General features: G+C 41.4%; 1 protein-coding gene across 1 annotated transcript in view; it reads right to left on the minus strand.

The window, feature by feature from the left end:
- LOC118368446 (disks large-associated protein 2-like) overlaps window positions 1-17,069 on the minus strand; it is a 166,183-nt gene that overhangs the window by 81,110 nt on the left and 68,004 nt on the right. The window contains exon 2 of the mRNA XM_035752557.2: window positions 9,356-9,388. The gene's annotated coding sequence lies outside the window, so the exon portion shown is untranslated. The remainder of the gene's footprint in view (window positions 1-9,355; window positions 9,389-17,069) is intronic.

Raw genomic sequence — 17,069 nt, forward strand, 5'->3', positions numbered from 1 at the left:
AGCGCTCAGAACCTCAGACTGGGCTGAAAGTTCACCTTCCAACAGGACAATGACCCAAAGCACACAGCCAAGACAACGCAGGAGTGGCTTTGGGACAAGTCTCTGATTGTCCTTGAGTGGCCCAGGCAGAGCCCGGACATGAAACCGATCCAACATCCCGGCAGAGACCTGAAAATAGCTGTGCAGCGACGCTCCCCATCCAACCTGACAGAGCTTGAGAGGATCTGCAGAGAAGAATGGGAGAAACTGCCCAAATACAGGTGTGCCAAGCTTGTAGCGTCATACCCATGAAGACTCGAGGCTGTAATCGCTGCCAAAGGTGCTTCAACAAAGTACTGAGTAAAGGGTCTGAATACTTATGTAAATGTAATATTTCCTTTTTTATATATATCAATTTTGCAAACATTTCTAAAAACCTATTTTGCTTTTCCATTATGTGGTATTGTGGGCAGATTGAGGAGGATATATATATATGTTTTAATCCATTTTAGAGTAAGGCTGTAACGCAACAAAATGTGGAAAAAGTCAAGGGGTTTGAAAACTTTCTGAATGCACTGTATGTTTGGGGCAAATACATCACAACACATCACTGAATATAACTCTCCTTAAATTAAGGCATGGTGGTGGCTGCATCATGGTATGGGTATGCTTGACATTGGATAATACTGGGGAGTTTTTCAGGATAAAAAGGAATGGGATGGAGCTAAGAAAAGGTAAAATCCTAGAGGAAAACCTGCTTCAGTGTGCTTTACACCAGAGACAGGGAGAGAAATTCACTTTTCAGCAGGGAAATAACCTACAACATAAGGCCAAAATGTGTTTCTAACATGTATTGACTCAGGGAACTGAATACTAATGCAACGACTACTAGTTATTTAATTTCTAATAAACTTTTTTTTCTCCATTCTTCCACTTTGACATTAGAGTATTTTGTTTAGATAGTTGCCAAAAAATTACAATGAAATAAATGTCAATCCCACTTCGTAACACAATCAAATGTTAAGAAATCCAATTGGTCAGAATACTTTTGCAAGGCACTGCATATCAATGAATTGGCGAGGGCACTAGAACAGTCTGCAGCACTGAGCCTCACCCTACTAGAATCTGAAGTCAAATGTTTACGGTTTGCTGATGATCTGGTGCTTCTGTCCCCAATCAAGGAGGGTCTACAGCAGTGCCTAGAGCTTCTGCACAGATACTTTCAGACCTGGGCCCAAAAAAAGTCTAGTTGCTAGGACCACAAATACAAATTCCATCTATACATCATTGCCTTAGAGCACACAAAGAACTATACCTACCTTTGCCTTAATATCAGCACCACAGGTACCACAAGGCTGTGAACAATCTGAGAGACAAGGCAAGAATTTCGCCATCAAAAGGAACATAAAGTTCGACATCCCAATTAGAATTTGGCAAAAAACACTTGAATAGAACCCATTGCCGATGGTTATGAGATCTGTGCTCCTCCACTCGCCAACCAAGAAGGAGAAACATCAGATTTAGACTCTGCATGCAGAATTCTGCAAAAACACTCTCAGAGTACAACGTAAAACTCAAAATAATGCATGCAGAGCAGAATTAGGACGATACCCGCTAAAAATCCAAATCCAGAAAAGAGCAATTCAGTTCTATAACCACCTAAAGGAAGCAATTCTCAAACGTTCCCTTACAAAGCCCTCACCTACAGAGAGATGAACCTGGAGAAGAGTCCCCTCAGCCAGTTGGTTCTGGAGCTCTGTTCACAAACAAAAACAAACCCCACAGAGCCCCAGGACAGCAACACTATTAGACCCAACATAAATAAAAAATGTAATGATTTGACATATTCGATAGAATCAACCAAAAAACAGAGCAAACTGTAATGTAATGATATCTGTAATGATATCTCTAAACATGACTGACCTAAAATTAAGAAAAAGCTTTGACTATGTCCAGACTTGCTATCGAGAGTGGCCACCATAGGCAGACCTGGCTCTCGAGAGAAGACAGGCTATGTGCCCACTTCTCACAAAATGAGGTGGAAACTGAGCTGCACTTCCTAACCTCGTGTCATTTGCACCATCTTTGAGACAAATACTGTACTTCCCACAGATCACACAGACCCATGAAGAATTTGGAGAAAAAAAATAATTGTTAGGAGAAATACAATAGTGTGTGATCACAGAAGCAAGATTTGTGACTTGTTGCCATAAGAAAAGGGCAACCAGCAGAGCACAAACACCATTGTAAATACAACCAATATTTATCTGTTTATTTTCTCTTGTCATGTTTACTGTTAATATTTGATGGGGTTTTTTTCTCACTTAAGTTTATTGTCTTTCATTTGCTTTGGCAATGTAAACATATGTTTCCCATGTCAATAAATCCCTTTGAATTGAACTGAGAGGAGGGATTCTCTGTGTATCCTCTGTGAAAGTGCAATTCTTCCACGAGACGGACTTATCCGCACACATTCGTCATGCCGCGATCACATTGAACACATTGGATTTCATGACATGATATTTTAGGCAATGTCAGCTATCAAGCCACAGCAATGACTTGCTGCCTGTCAACTCTCTTCTTACCGTGGTTACTTTGGAGCAGAAATGCGAAGGAATGATATGTAGCATGTGGCTAGTCTTCTCTGGGTGGTCTAGATGTTTGTTATACAAGTATTTGCTCAGACGCCATCAATTTTGCTTCATAACTGACCTCAGTACAAATTGTACAAGAAATAACTCAGAAATGAGGGGAAAAGTACTGCAGAAATTGTTGTGTTGGGAGCAAGCTGGGCTGAGAGCAGAGAGAGAGAGAAAGAGAGAGACGTTGCTTAGTTGAAGATAAGGCTGGAGAGTGGGTTTGCCTTCCTGCGCCTGGTAAAAACTGCTTGCAGTTTTAATGGCATGTTTGCTTAATCCACTTCACTGGGCTGCTGGAGGCAATCTTTAGACGTGACTTTTTTTCTAAGATGGCTGTTGGTGACACAAAGCCCCTGCATTGCCATACTCAGAGATGCTAAGCCCTGGCAATGTTGTGTTCTGCTCAGAGCTGTGAAATTCACAGAAATCCACTGGTACTCTATCCACTGCACTGGTTTTATTACTACGGCTCAGACCTAGCCTTCATAGGGCCTACTGAAACAGGGCATGTGTACAGTATCGTTATATTGGCTATGCTGTTGTTGCGATCTACAGTCCCATCCCATTTTATCCTGGTCTATAATGGGCATTGACCTTCGGCTGCAGCCTGGCACACGTACTGCCCGTCTAGTCTCTAAACAATTTAAATGGCTTTTTGAGATAAAAAAAAAAATCCATGCTGCCCAATTCAATATGGAACAATGTTTTCTGGGCTCAGGGGGAATATGCATTAGGGATTAATTCTATTACCAGAAGCTCCAGCACCCACATAATGCCCCGTGGGGCAAGAGCATACAGTAAAATGGTCTCCCAGAATGAAATTAGACCGGTGGAATTCAAGCTTTTCAGCTGGGTCCGAATTCTTTACACAATCATTTCTGGGGACCCCATTTTTTTCAGCAATAATTTCTTGTGACACCACCTCAACCCAAATATAATGACACAACCTTAGTCATTAAATTTCGATTTTTACATCAACAAATAACCTTTCATTACATTTTAATTTCTTATCAAAATATAAAGAAACCAATAAATACATTTACTCAATTAAATTAATTGTTCTAATTATCTTTCTCAAAAAAGTTTGAATTTTGTCCCATAGAATAATCTGGACTCTTCACTTCTTGTTCCCCAAAAATAACAATATTTTTCGCAACCCCACTACAGTTCCCTCGCAAACCAGACTTTGAATACCAATGAATTTTACAGTCTGGTAGGTAGACCCATAGAGCATATAAATATGAGTTATATTTTGTTGTTCTGGGATGGAAAATGTTCCAACAATATGAATTTACTTTCTGATATGGGATACACCCCTTGGGAGAATGGACGTGATCCTGCTACCTTATTATTACGCCATATATTTCACATCCGCTGCAATTACCCTTACATTGATTTTGGAACACATTTTTATATATATATATATATATATATATATATATATATACACCATATAATTAATCCAGCAGAGACCTCGAGAAGTCACCTATAGGTAATGCACAACTCAAGCCCCTCAGAACAACAGCTTCCAAAAAATGTGCTCCCCTTATGCCAATTTCTTTGGTTCATTGGTTAACACATTTTTTTTAAGTACACACAAGCCTACTGTGGATGTTGTTTCAACCAATATTGTAAATATGTAAATAGTAAATATGATGCTATACTGTATGTGGAGATCTACGAACAGCGATGATCTCTTCAATATGAGGGATCTGTGCATCATTGACTGTGTGGACTGATGAGTGTTGCTCTGAGGGCAGGTCATGGCGCTTCAAAGACTCCAGACTCTGCTCTTATCCCTCCTGGCATTTACACACAGTGACACGCTCATTTGGGTCTCGACATGAGGCTCCCCCCTCTCTTGCTGTCTCTCTCTTTCTCTCGGGGTTCTCTCTATCTGTTTCTCTGTTTCTCTATCCCTTTTATTCTCCTCTTTGTCTCTCTTTCTCCCTCTCCCTCGTTTTCCCTCTGTATACCCCCCCCTTCTCTCTCATCAGTGACCTGCCTGCCTTAACAACCACAGTTGTCTTCCTGCCTCCCTGTGATGCCCACAGCATAACAAACCACGTACCCACCCAATCTCCTCCACTCAGTCAGTCAATAGCCTCAGAAGGTCCTGAGTAAAATGCCTGATTTATAATAAAACACCTCCTGTCGACAAGAGGAGAAACCAGGCAACGATTGGAGTAATGGCAAGTGGATATGAAATAAACAACGGGTTGAAGGACAGGACACCTGCATCATTTCGCAGAGAGTTTCGATGAACATGCTAGATAGTGTGTGTTTTAAAGTGCTTTTATTTCTAAGTGCACCATCCTATTAGTATGAAAGAGCATGTTGTATACTGACTCACCTCCAGAGCTGCAGCATAGGCTACACTCTACACATATCATATACCCACAGTGCTCTAGTATTTCATATTATCCCTTAGTTCCGGAGGCCTTTTCTGTTAATAGTCCGAGGTGTCCGTTTAAAAGCAAATTCAATTACTCACTTGCCCTACATTCCTGTTGTTGACAGCAGGAAAACAATGTGGTCTCTCTGCTATGATGATTGTTTAAAATGACCCTTTCCTTTGTATGAATGAAAGCAGGTTTGCTAACTCATTATGGTCTCTAGGTCTTAAAAAGACCAATTTGAAGCTCATGTTTTCTTTTCCCCCCCTCCACAAAACAAATCATTTTCAGACAGCTGGGCCAGTAATGTATTTCCATTTATTCATCGAAACTACATGAGTGTGCAGTATCATTGAAATGGTCCATCTTGTTTAGGTCATCTCATAGCTTATTTGAATATAAATTCAGGTCCCGGCACATTTCACCAGACTAACTACCCCACAGAAGATGTCATTTGAGTTTTTGTGGATGGAAAAACCTAGTTAACAGTGGCTTTCCTGCACCTTGCGATATCCCCAACGGAAACGGCTGAGTATGAAAACAACATTTCATTCAAATTTGCATCTCTTTATTGCCACTTTAAAAAAAAGAAGCATAAACACTTCTAAACTGCACAGTTCCCTGTGGACCATGAAAGAGTTTTGGATCCCAACCTGGGGCCCTTGTGTCAATCCCTGGTATTACCCTGTGAGTAACAGAGTAACATAGAGTGATGATGAGCTCCCGAGGGACACAATCTTAGCTGTAAATCCATCTGATCAACACCAGGCATGTTAGGAGAGGGACGAAGAAAAGCCCACAATCCCTCTGGCTCAAGGGGACACATGACAGAAGATATGGCGCCTCTCTGCTTGCTCTATGCTGTGAACTATAACATGTTGATTTATTTCAACAAGATAAAGCCTGCCAGCTTTCCCTTCCTGTCCAGGGGCTTTGGCTTTCTCCGATGGCATTTTTGGATGATGTCACTGTTTATTGTGTGTGTGTTGGTTAGGGCTGTTGCTCATGGCTCAGCACTCGGTGCATAAGCATGGAGATAATATGTGCATGTTGTCAGTTCTTTATACTATCTCAGCTGGGATTACCTGGAGGGAATCAAGCTCCCTCACACATCCTCTAACGCTTCCACTCTCTCTCTCACTCTTACTCGCTCACCCTTTCTCTCTCACGCTTACTCTCTCCCTCTCACTCTGACTAACACGTCCTCCAGGCTGTGGGGGTCTAGGGGGACATCAGTCACTTTGTGGCCTTGTGGCCCAGTGGCCCTCAGAGGCAATGAGCAGTGACATGAGCAGCCTGACTCTGGAGCATCAAGCCTGCTGGGAGCTCAAAATAAAGTCCCGGATGATCTGTTCCCTTCTGCCCGGTCCGGCCCCCAACTGTCCCTTCTGGACGCTCTCTCCCCTGACACTGAAGGAAGGTTACACTATCCTCCTCCACTGGCTCACCACAAGGGTGCGTCCTTTCCCCTCTGTTGTTTGTACTGTATACCAATGGTTGTCAGCGTAATCACGACTCTAGGCATATCATTTAGTTTGCAGATAACTTGGTTATCGTGAGTCTTTCACAGGATGAAGAGGTGAGGAGTTTGTTGGTTGGTGGCCCAGTGGTGGAGGAGTTTGTTGGATGGTGTGACCACTCCTATTTAGAACGTATTACTTAATGTCAAGAAAACCAAGGATATGGCTATTGATTTCCGGATGAGCGCCCTGCCACCAATACAGACTCTGATTGAAGGATAGCCAGTGGAGATGGTTGATTAATACAAAGGCCTATAACTAGGCCACTAAGGAACATTCAATGTCATCTTGGTAAGCAACTCCAGTGTATCTTTGGCATTGTGTTTTAGGTTATTGTACTGCTGAAAAGTGAATTTGTCTCCCAGCGTCTGTTGGAAAGCATTCCGTGTCTTTTTATCAACTGATGACAAGCATACCCATGCCATGATGAAGCCACCACTATGCTTGAAAATATGAATGATTCTCAGTTAGTGGTACTCAGTGATGTGTTGTGTTGGATTTGCCCCAAACATACCTCTTTGTATTCAGGTCATAAAGTTAATTTCTTTGCCATTTTTTGCAGTTTTACTTTAGTGCCTTATTACAAGCAGGATGCATGTTTTGGATTTATTTTCTGTCATTTAGATTAGTATTGTGTAGTAACTACAATGTTGTTGGTCCTCAGTTTTCCCCTATCACAGCCATGAAACTCTGTAACGGTTGGCCTCTTGGTGAAATCCCTGAGCGGTTTCCTTCCTCTCCGGCAGTTAGGAAGGACACCTGTATTTTTGTAGTGACTGTGTGTACTGATACACCATCCAAAGTGTAATTAATAACTTCACCATGCTCAAAGGGAAATTCAATGTCTGCTTATTTTCTTTAACCATCTACCATTAGGTGGCCTTCTTTGCAAGGAATTGGAACACCTCCCTGGTCTTTGTGATAAATCTGTGTTTGAAATTCCCTGCTCGATTGAGGGACCTTACAGATAATTGTATGGGTGGGGTACATAGATGAGGTAGTCATTAAAAAATTATGTTAAACACTATTATTGCACACAGAGTGAGTCCATGCAACTTATGTGACTTGTTAAGCAAATGTTTACTCCTAAAAAAACTTTAAAAAACATCATTCCACTTTGACATTATGGGTGTAGGCCAGTGACAATCTCAATTGAATCCATTTAAAATTCAGGCTGTAACAAATTGTGAAAGAATTCAAGGGGTGTGAATACTTTCTGAAGGCACTGCACATTAAAATGTTTCTGCCATTTCTTCATTTCATACTTCTCAATTCCACCGGAGCAAAAGAGGTAAAAGCTCTTATGCCTTGTCAGATCTACTATTTGAATGTTTTTGCTTTAGACATTTCTTTGTATGCCTGCATGGTGTGCAGTTGTACAAGTAGGAAAACAGACAGACAGGTCGACAAAATGTCATACAGCAACATACATTTTCAGTGAGCTGGTTGGATGAAGCAATGGCAGGATAATGAATAGCACAAGCTCTCACATACAGTGATGGGAATAATGACACAAAAGCACTCCAAAAAGCAAAGCCTAATGCATGCAGACCTTTCATAAAGACCATTAAAGGGGAAATCTGCAGTTGAAACAACAACAAAGCCACACCCCGCCACTGTTTTGGTAAGCAGCTGAGGGATGGGGCTGGAGAAATGTAACCACTCTCATAGACAGAGCTGTAGATGCAAGGACTGACCATCCATGAGATTAAATGTAAAGTTGAAACCTAAACCATGTTATGAGGCAATACAGTGTTTCTTTACAATTACATTGTTTATAAACTCATTTGGAGTGTGATGGAATATGACAGCTGAACTAAGCTCATGAGGCATTTATAAGTCATTTTATTATTAAAGACTAATTAACACAAATTTAAAATACAAATTGGACGTCGCTGATGCAGATTTCCACTTTAAGATGAGGGATGACATCAGCTGTGCCTTGGTAAAGTAACTGCCCAGTGTTTCCAGATTTCTATGAAAAATGACCTGTAATTACTTATAATATGAGTGAAAGAGTTTTGCTTCCAAAATATCTAAATTAAGTATGTTAAAAGGCAGCTTTTCTGTGTTGGAATGGTGTGGGTGTACCCCAACAACAAAATGGTGTGGCCTTATACTGGTAATTAACTATATTAATGCAAGTAGATTCCTGATTGGCCACCTCTAGACCACTGATTAACCAGCTCATCCTGCTCAGGGAGGTGACATCATGTTCTATGAGGAAATAGTAAGCGTCTTTTTAAAGTCTGTTTGAAATGTTTTTTAAATTCTTTTTTGGCCACAAATACGAGTATAGGATGAGTCAACAGCATTATTTGAATACGAGTTAACAGAATATGTACTTTAAAGTGAGATTTCCACAGGGCAGTTACTTTAAGATGGCTTCCACTTCAAGAATGAGGATTTCTAAATGTCAGCCAATGAAAGGGGTACCGGTGTATATAAGAAGAAGAGGCTCAATGACTAAGAAGCTTTTAGACAACCGGTAACATCTAATATGTCTGTTAACAAGACATTACATCAGCCCCCCAGCACATACTGTATCTCCCCAATGATTAGTTAGTGATGAAAAGCAGTTCTGACAGAATGGTTAATCTATCCTACTGGGTGTGCGGCATTTGTTCCAGCCCAGCACTAACACATCAGTTTCAAATACTGTAATCAACTAATCACAGTTATTAGTCTGAACCTGTAGCTGAATCAATTGTATTAGTGCTGGGGCTAAAACTGCTCCAGACCATGATCCCCTGTTCCCTCCCTTCCAACACTGCATAAACCTGCATTATGACAGAAGCTTTGAACGGCGAAGCACACTCACCTTCTGGCTCACCACACAGTGTGCACTGTGATTCTACAGACCAAGAGAGAACCAAGAGAGACAAGAGCACATTGTTACCATCAGATACTGTGCATGTGGTCAAGATGAGATAGAACAGTGAGATGGCATTGATTTGAGTGGCTGGTCAATTCATAACTCATTGATCAAACAACGTCACTGCAAACAACAAAAGGACAACATACAAGGACAGCATTTTCAAGTGTTTAAAAAAACAACACTGTTTTGTTACCATAGAAACTCAGCAACCATGCATAATATGGAGATAAGGAGAGATGTGAGTACCCACATAGATGATATGATGGTAGCATTGTAGAGACAGGAATCAAAGTAAAAAGCACAATATAGATGTATCACTGCCATTGAATACAATGCCAAAACAACAGAGAGGCAACCCAACGCTCATCTCAAAATAGAAACATAATAACGAATATTGATTTACATCCACGTGCTATCAATCATTTATACCCTTTTGTATTAGGCCCCCTCTTGAGGAGTGTCAAAATGCCACCTTCCATTATGCCACAGTATGATTTACCATGCAAACACAAGCATTCGTTTTAGTGTGTTTATAGCTTTACAAAAGCATGTAAATGAGTTTGATAGGGCAGTATTTGTAATTACAAATGTTTATCTTTCTCCTCCTAAAGCATACAGTGGATAAGTACCCTACGATGGCTGTGTGTGTGTGCGTGTTTTATTTTGACAGGGAGTCATGCTGAGACCAAGGTGTCTTTGACAGATGAGCCCTGTATTTACATCAATACACATCAACACTGTGTACATTACACACATCAATGCATGAACGTGTGTTCAGGTCTCCCGAGTGGCGCAACGATCTAAGGCGCTGCATCTCAGTGCCTGAGGCATCACTACAGACCCTGGTTTGATCCCGGGCTGTATCACAACCGGCCGTGATCAGGAGTCCCATAGGGCGGCGCACAATTGGCCCTGCGTCGTCCGGGTCAGGTGATGTTTTGACCGGGATGGGCCGTCATTGTAAAATAAGAATTTGTTCTTAACTGACTTGCCTAATCAAAAAGTTAAATACAAATGAACACAAAAAAATGAAAACCGAAACACATTCATAGAAAATACACATTCTTCAGTTTAATCATCCTTTTGAATTGCCCTAGAGGCACCAATTCATAACACTTTTGAGAGTGTTGCTGATTATTCCACAAGTAAGGTGCAAAAAAAACTAAAAGCAAATTTACCTAACTTTAGTGGAGATTAAAGGGATCTCCAGAGTTAGTCAGCCCTGAGACTGGGTCGTGTATTTCGTACGTCTGTAAGTTAACAATGAAGTAAGGTACGGCGGAGGTTCATGCAGGTGGGATTTATATTGAAAAAGAGTGCAATGCATTGATCTACAGACTTTAAAGAGGGCCAGGCTACTTTCTGATACAGAATGCAGTGATGTGTACTGAACCTATAATAAACTGTGTCCATTGGCTTCAACAGAGTGGCAGCTGCATTCATATAGACAATATCACCATAGTCTATAAACAGGTATGAATGTTGACTGAATTATGTATTTTCTGCAATTAAATGAAAGGCGTGAACTACTGCTATAAAATAAGGCCATTTTAATTTCAAACTCATCAAGATGCTTTTTGAAAGATAACTTTTTGTCAATACAGATACTTAGAAGTGGAGACACGATTGATGAGTGACCATTTTCTACTTTTAAACTCGGACAAAACAGAGATGCTTGTTCTAGGTCCCAAGAAACAAAGAGATCTTCTGTTGAATCTGACAATTAATCTTGATGGTTGTACAGTCGTTTCAAATAAAACTGTGAAGGACCTCGGCGTTACTCTGGACCCTGATCTCTCTTTTGTCAAACATATCAAGACTGTTTCAAGGACAGCTTTTTTCCATCTACGTAACATTGCAAAAATCAGAAACTTTCTGTCCAAAAATGATGCAGAAAAATTAATCCATGCTTTTGTTACTTCTAGGTTAGACGACTGCAATGCTCTACTTTCCAGCTACCTGGATAAAGCACTAAATAAACTTCAGTTTGTGCTAAATACGGCTGCTAGAATCCTGACTAGAGGATTCTAAAACAAGTTTAGACATTTTTACAAATTTATTAAAAAAAGAAAGCTGAAATATCAAATTTACATAAGTATTCAGACCCTTTACTCAGTACTTTGTTGAAGAACCTTTAGCAGCGATTACAGCCTCAATCAAGTCTTCTTGGGTATGACACTACAGGCTTGGCACATCTGTATTTGGGAGTTTCTCCCTTTCTTCTCTGCAGATCCTCTCAAGCTCAGTCAGGTTGGTTAGGGAGGTCTCTCTAGAGATGTTCAATCAGGTTCAAGACCAGGCTCTGGCTGGGACACTCAAGGACAATCAGAGACTTGTCCCGAAGCAACTCCTGCATTGTCTTGCCTGTGTGCTTAGGGTCGTTGTCCTGTTGGACAGTGAACCTTCGCCCCAGTTTGAGGTCCTGTGCACTTGGGAGCAGGTTTTCATTAAGGATTTCTCTGTACTTTGCTCGGTTCATCTTTCCCTTGATCCTGACTAGTCTCTCAGTCCTTGACGCTGAAATACACCCCCACAGCATGATGCTGCCACCACCATGATTCACCGTAGGGATGGTGCCAGGTTTTCTCCAGACGGGACACTTGGCATTCAGGCCTAAGAGTTCCATCTTGGTTTCATCAGACCAGAGAATCTTGTTTCTCATGGTCTGAGAGTTTTTAGGTGCATTTGGCAAACTCCAAGCGGGCTGTCATGTGCCTTTTACTGAGGAGTGACTTCCGTCTGGCCACTCTTCCTGAAAAGACTGATTGGTGGAGTGCTGCAGAGATGGTTGTCCTTCTGGAAGATTCTCCCATCTCTACAGAGGAACTCTAGAGCTCCTTCAGAGTGACCATCAGGTTCTTGATCACCTCCCTGACCAAGGCCCTTCTCTCCCATTGCTCAGTTTGGCTGGATGCCAGTTCTAGGAAGAGTCTTGGTGCTTCCAAACTTCTTCAATTGAAGAGTGTTGGAGGCCATCTGTGTCTCGACACAATCCTGTCTTGGAGTTCTATGGACAATTCCTTCAACCTCATGGCTGGGTTTTTGCTCCAACATACACTACCAACTGTGGGTCCTTATATGAACAGGTGTGTGCCTTTCCAAATCATGTCCAATCAATTGAATTTACCACAGGTGGACTCCAATCTATAGAAACATCTCAAGAATGATCAATGGAAACAGGATGCACCAGAGCTCAATTTAGAGTCTAATATCAAAGGATTTGAATACTTATGTATTTACTTCCAATCATTTTTTTAAAAACGGTTCTCGCTTTGTCATCATGGGGTATTGTGTGTAGATTGAGGAGGGAAACAAGTTATTTAATCTATTTTAGAATAAGGCTGTAACCTAACAAAATGGGGAAAAAGTCAAAGGGGTCTGAACACTTTCGAATGCACTGTATGCATAAATCATCAGATACATTTGTATGTGATTTGTTAGAATAACATATACTTGGTTTTTGACCTGCAATAAGTACCAATTTCAATTCAATAAAGGCTTTCTGCAAAGTAATGAAGGCAGGGTGAACCTCCAAAAGAGCCTGGTTAACCTTGGGGGCAATAGCATACACAACAGTCTCATCTGCATACAGGTGCACGTAAAAATAACATTTGCAGGTCAACCAACATTGTTTATATAGACAGTAAAAAGTACAGGACCTAAAATGTATCCCTGTGGGACAGCTTTTGTAATATTAAGGAAACCTGACTTAACACCATCAGAAAAAAACACATTGTATCTTGTCGGTCGAGTCATTTTCTAACCAATTACATGACGCCTGTTCCATACCGATTGCAGACAAGCTTTTAATCAATAAATTGTGATCAACAATATTGAAAGCCTTGGATAAGTCAACAAAGAGGGGCAGCACAGTGCTTCCTCCTGTCCATAACCATAACCACACAATTTAAAACCAAGGTTACAGCAGAGGTGGTGCCGGCCAGAAACCAGACTTGTGAACACTTCGAATATATCTCGTAGCTAGGATGGATTTAAGCTGACAGTTGATTAAGGATTTTTTTTAAATTGCTAGGCAAGACAATTTCAACGTTGGGATGATAATTATTTTGGTCAGAGGGGTCCCCACTCTTGTGGAGAGAGAGCACACGGGCCGCCTTCCAAACCCTGGGGATAGCACCCAAGATGATAATCAGATTCAAAATATGTGTCAATAACCCCACAATCAGGGGAGAAGAAAGCTGCAGCAAGATAAGATCAAGCATATCAGCCCCAGTGGATTTTTTAAAGCGAGGCATCTGGCACATCACAAGCAGAGAGTTGTTGAAGTGAAAACAAAGACACGCTAGAAGGTGACTGATCTTCCATCGAGCCAACTGAAGGCTGGGGGAGGGTGGAGCAGTCGACTGACTGACCAGGGTCTATTAAACCACCATTTATTTGAAATAAAAAGCCTGCCGAGATAAAATGCTAAAAGCATCACTTCTCAAATGTTTCTCAGTAATCATGCCAGAGTCTGACACAAACTTGCTTAGGCAGGGAAGGACAGGAAATGTGTGTGCATGTGTCTGCGTTCAATATACTCTATGTCTGTCTGTATGTCTACGTGTTTCAGTCAGACACACACTCCCATAATGAACTCAGGCAGAATTGATGATGATGAGAATGATTTCCCCCCAGACTAATACGTCTGCTAGACTTGTTCTACTCCATGCTTTCTCTGAGGCCTATACACCAGCTGTGCATGTCGTGCCCTTAAAGCAGCTCTCCTTCACCAGTTTACTGAAGGGGCCAGAGGAGCCTCTCTGTCGCTACACCAAGGGCCTCCTCCCTCTAATCGGATCAATTAGCTGCTAGATTAGATAAACAACAACCTTGTCCCCCCCCAAGCTGAACATGAGAGATGTAGCTACAAACCAGCAGCATTACTACAGCTTGTCCCTGCAACAGCTGGGAAGGTATACACGCACGCACGCACACACACACACACACACTTCACCAGCAACCTGAACTGCACTCCTCCACTCTCCGTCTATCCTCTGCTGACCTTGCTCTGCCTGGGGTAATGGTAGTTTACCGTGCTTGGCAGGAGCACAGCACTGGAGTGAAGGAGCACTTTTTAAGGTTCAAGGCAGTGTCACTGCTCTGCTATACTCTCATCACATGGCCCACAGACAAGAGCCTCTCCTATGTAGTGCCTGCTGTCCAGTTGGACACAGCACCAGAGTAATGGCTGTTATTGATTAATTGGGAACGCTATAGACAATGTGAGAACTGCACGGTACTGTTATTTGTGACTTTTGCTCCCTGGTTAAGTGGTAATTCCTTGAACAATAGGAGGACTTCAGTGTCATGCCTATATACTGTATGCACATACTCATTCCCTATAGACATTTCCTATGCAAAGACTCAAGGGAATTGATTTCATTAGGTCTCCTGTCTGCTTGTATATAAAGCAGGACATCAGCCCCTACATTTCCTTTTGTGGACCTTACTCAGCTCAATATGGATGTTGGAGTCACCCCCCTAGTCCCACCCTGGGGTCTCAGGACAGGAGCAATGTTTCTGTACACCAATCACTCTCTTCACAAGAAGAAACTGCAATAATCTTAATCTCATTCTAGGGAGTAGACAATGCCCTGTGGCACTGTTTTCCGTGTCACTAGACTGGGTCTGGGGACCTTGTGTATCTGCCTGACCGGAAAGACCCGTTTAAAACATGTCAAGCCCAGCGTGCTTCCTCTCTACATTACTTATAATTCAAGCTTTTCACAGCTGATACTGTGGTGACACAACGCGTTTCCTCCATTGAGAAAGTTGAAATTCAAATGAATATTCAACCTCATGATCGTATTTCTGAATCGCTGCCCGCACTTACAGCAACTGCCAAAATAATGGAAACACTTAAGTAAATGAGAGATACAAAGTATATTGAAAGCAGGTGCTTCCACACAAGGGTGGTTCCTGAGTTAATTAAGGAATGAACCCTTTACACTCGTGGGAATTGGGTTATATGGATATGGGGCTAAATTGAAATGTTTCTTGCAGAACACATATGAAATGCATAACCATGGTAGCAGTTGAAAGGGAACAGTTTGGAGATAATGGGAACATTATTAGACCAAAGATGAGCTCACAACAGTTCACCTGACACAAGACTGAATCCAAACGTTACACTGTTGATGTTATGTGCATTTTGACATTTATTGTACTTTTCGCCGCATTTTCTGATAATAAAATCTGAAAATACTCTGGATACATTCAGGAACATGAGAATATTCCTGGAAAATGTGGGGTAGGTGCAACATAAGACAAAAAGGGCTGGCGTGAGAGGACTAACTGGCGTCTCCAAGTGGTCACACACCTCTCCAAAGTGTGCACCGTTCCTAAGTCATTTCAATGCTCTTTTATGACTCAAAGAAGAGTCTTCAACTATAAGGTGCTTTTTTTGAGCTCTCCAAGCTGTGCCGTTGAGGAACTAGAGCAAGCACACTTGTAGTTGTTCTGTTTGGAACACAACCCTGCATCCCTGTCATCACAAAAACTGCAATCTGGGCCAGGTGGCATCATTTGAAAGCCTGTTCTACTGCCAACATGACTAGCTAAGTATAAGTACGAAATTACAGTGCTAGACTTTCGCAAGGCAATTCAGAGAACCAGATCATAATTTTGGTGTGCATAGAAAGGAGTCATGAGTGCATTCAGGTGTGTGTGCCACTGTGAATTTTCTTCCCAATAGACAAACAGGCTCATTCGGTTCAAAACAACCAAGCGTATGGCGCCATATCATCTATTAACTTATTAACTGTACATCAAACATAGTTGTCATAAACGTTGACACTGTATATGACATTAGTCTTATGATAGGGAAATGTGAAGTGCACATGGCTTGCTTGTATGACATCAAAGCAGTGTTTATTATAATCCTCAATGACACATTTTTCAAAATACATAGAGTCCTCTTATCTTACGGTATTTCCCTCAGTCAGACAACAAAATATTTGCAATTAGCATGAGGTGCTCAATTATATGACTTAAATGTATTTTATTTATACAGTGTGTGTGTATATATATATATATATATATATATACACACACACACACACACGTTGGACATAAAAAACTATAAAAACACCAGCAAATCAGTTCCAAGTTATTTTAATTTTGGAAATCTCTTCCAAAGTATTTCCAGGCTGTCACGCCTGCCCCGCTCCCCCTCCCTGGTGCTGGATGGCACCAGACTCCACTATGGAAGGCCGAGAGTTTCAAATTGTCTTGATTTGAATGCTTGTTATGGGCATTTTTACTCGTGTTCATTACACCTGTTTAGTGTGCATTTACAGTTGATTAGAACGTTTGAATATTGTACTTTCAGATGCATGAAATTGTGCCACTGCACACGTTCTGAACGCCTGTGTAGTAACGGGCAGTGATGGGTCGTTCTCCAACGAGTCGGCTCTAAGAGCCGTAGGTGAACCTTATGAGCCGGCTCACATAGTCGAAGAGCTTAAAAATTAAGATATGAATAATCAAAAGATTTAAAAGAATAGAATTAACTAATTCAAAGAACGAAAAATAAATAAAATAATATAGGCCTAAATGCTCAAGCGCACACACATTTGTTCTGACTGTCTGCTCAGACTAACAGCCTCACCTGTTGCTCCTGTCAATCAGTCAGCAGTGTCAACCAATGAACCAA

This window comes from Oncorhynchus keta, chromosome 35 (assembly GCF_023373465.1).
Source record: "Oncorhynchus keta strain PuntledgeMale-10-30-2019 chromosome 35, Oket_V2, whole genome shotgun sequence".
Lineage (NCBI taxonomy): Eukaryota > Metazoa > Chordata > Actinopteri > Salmoniformes > Salmonidae > Oncorhynchus > Oncorhynchus keta.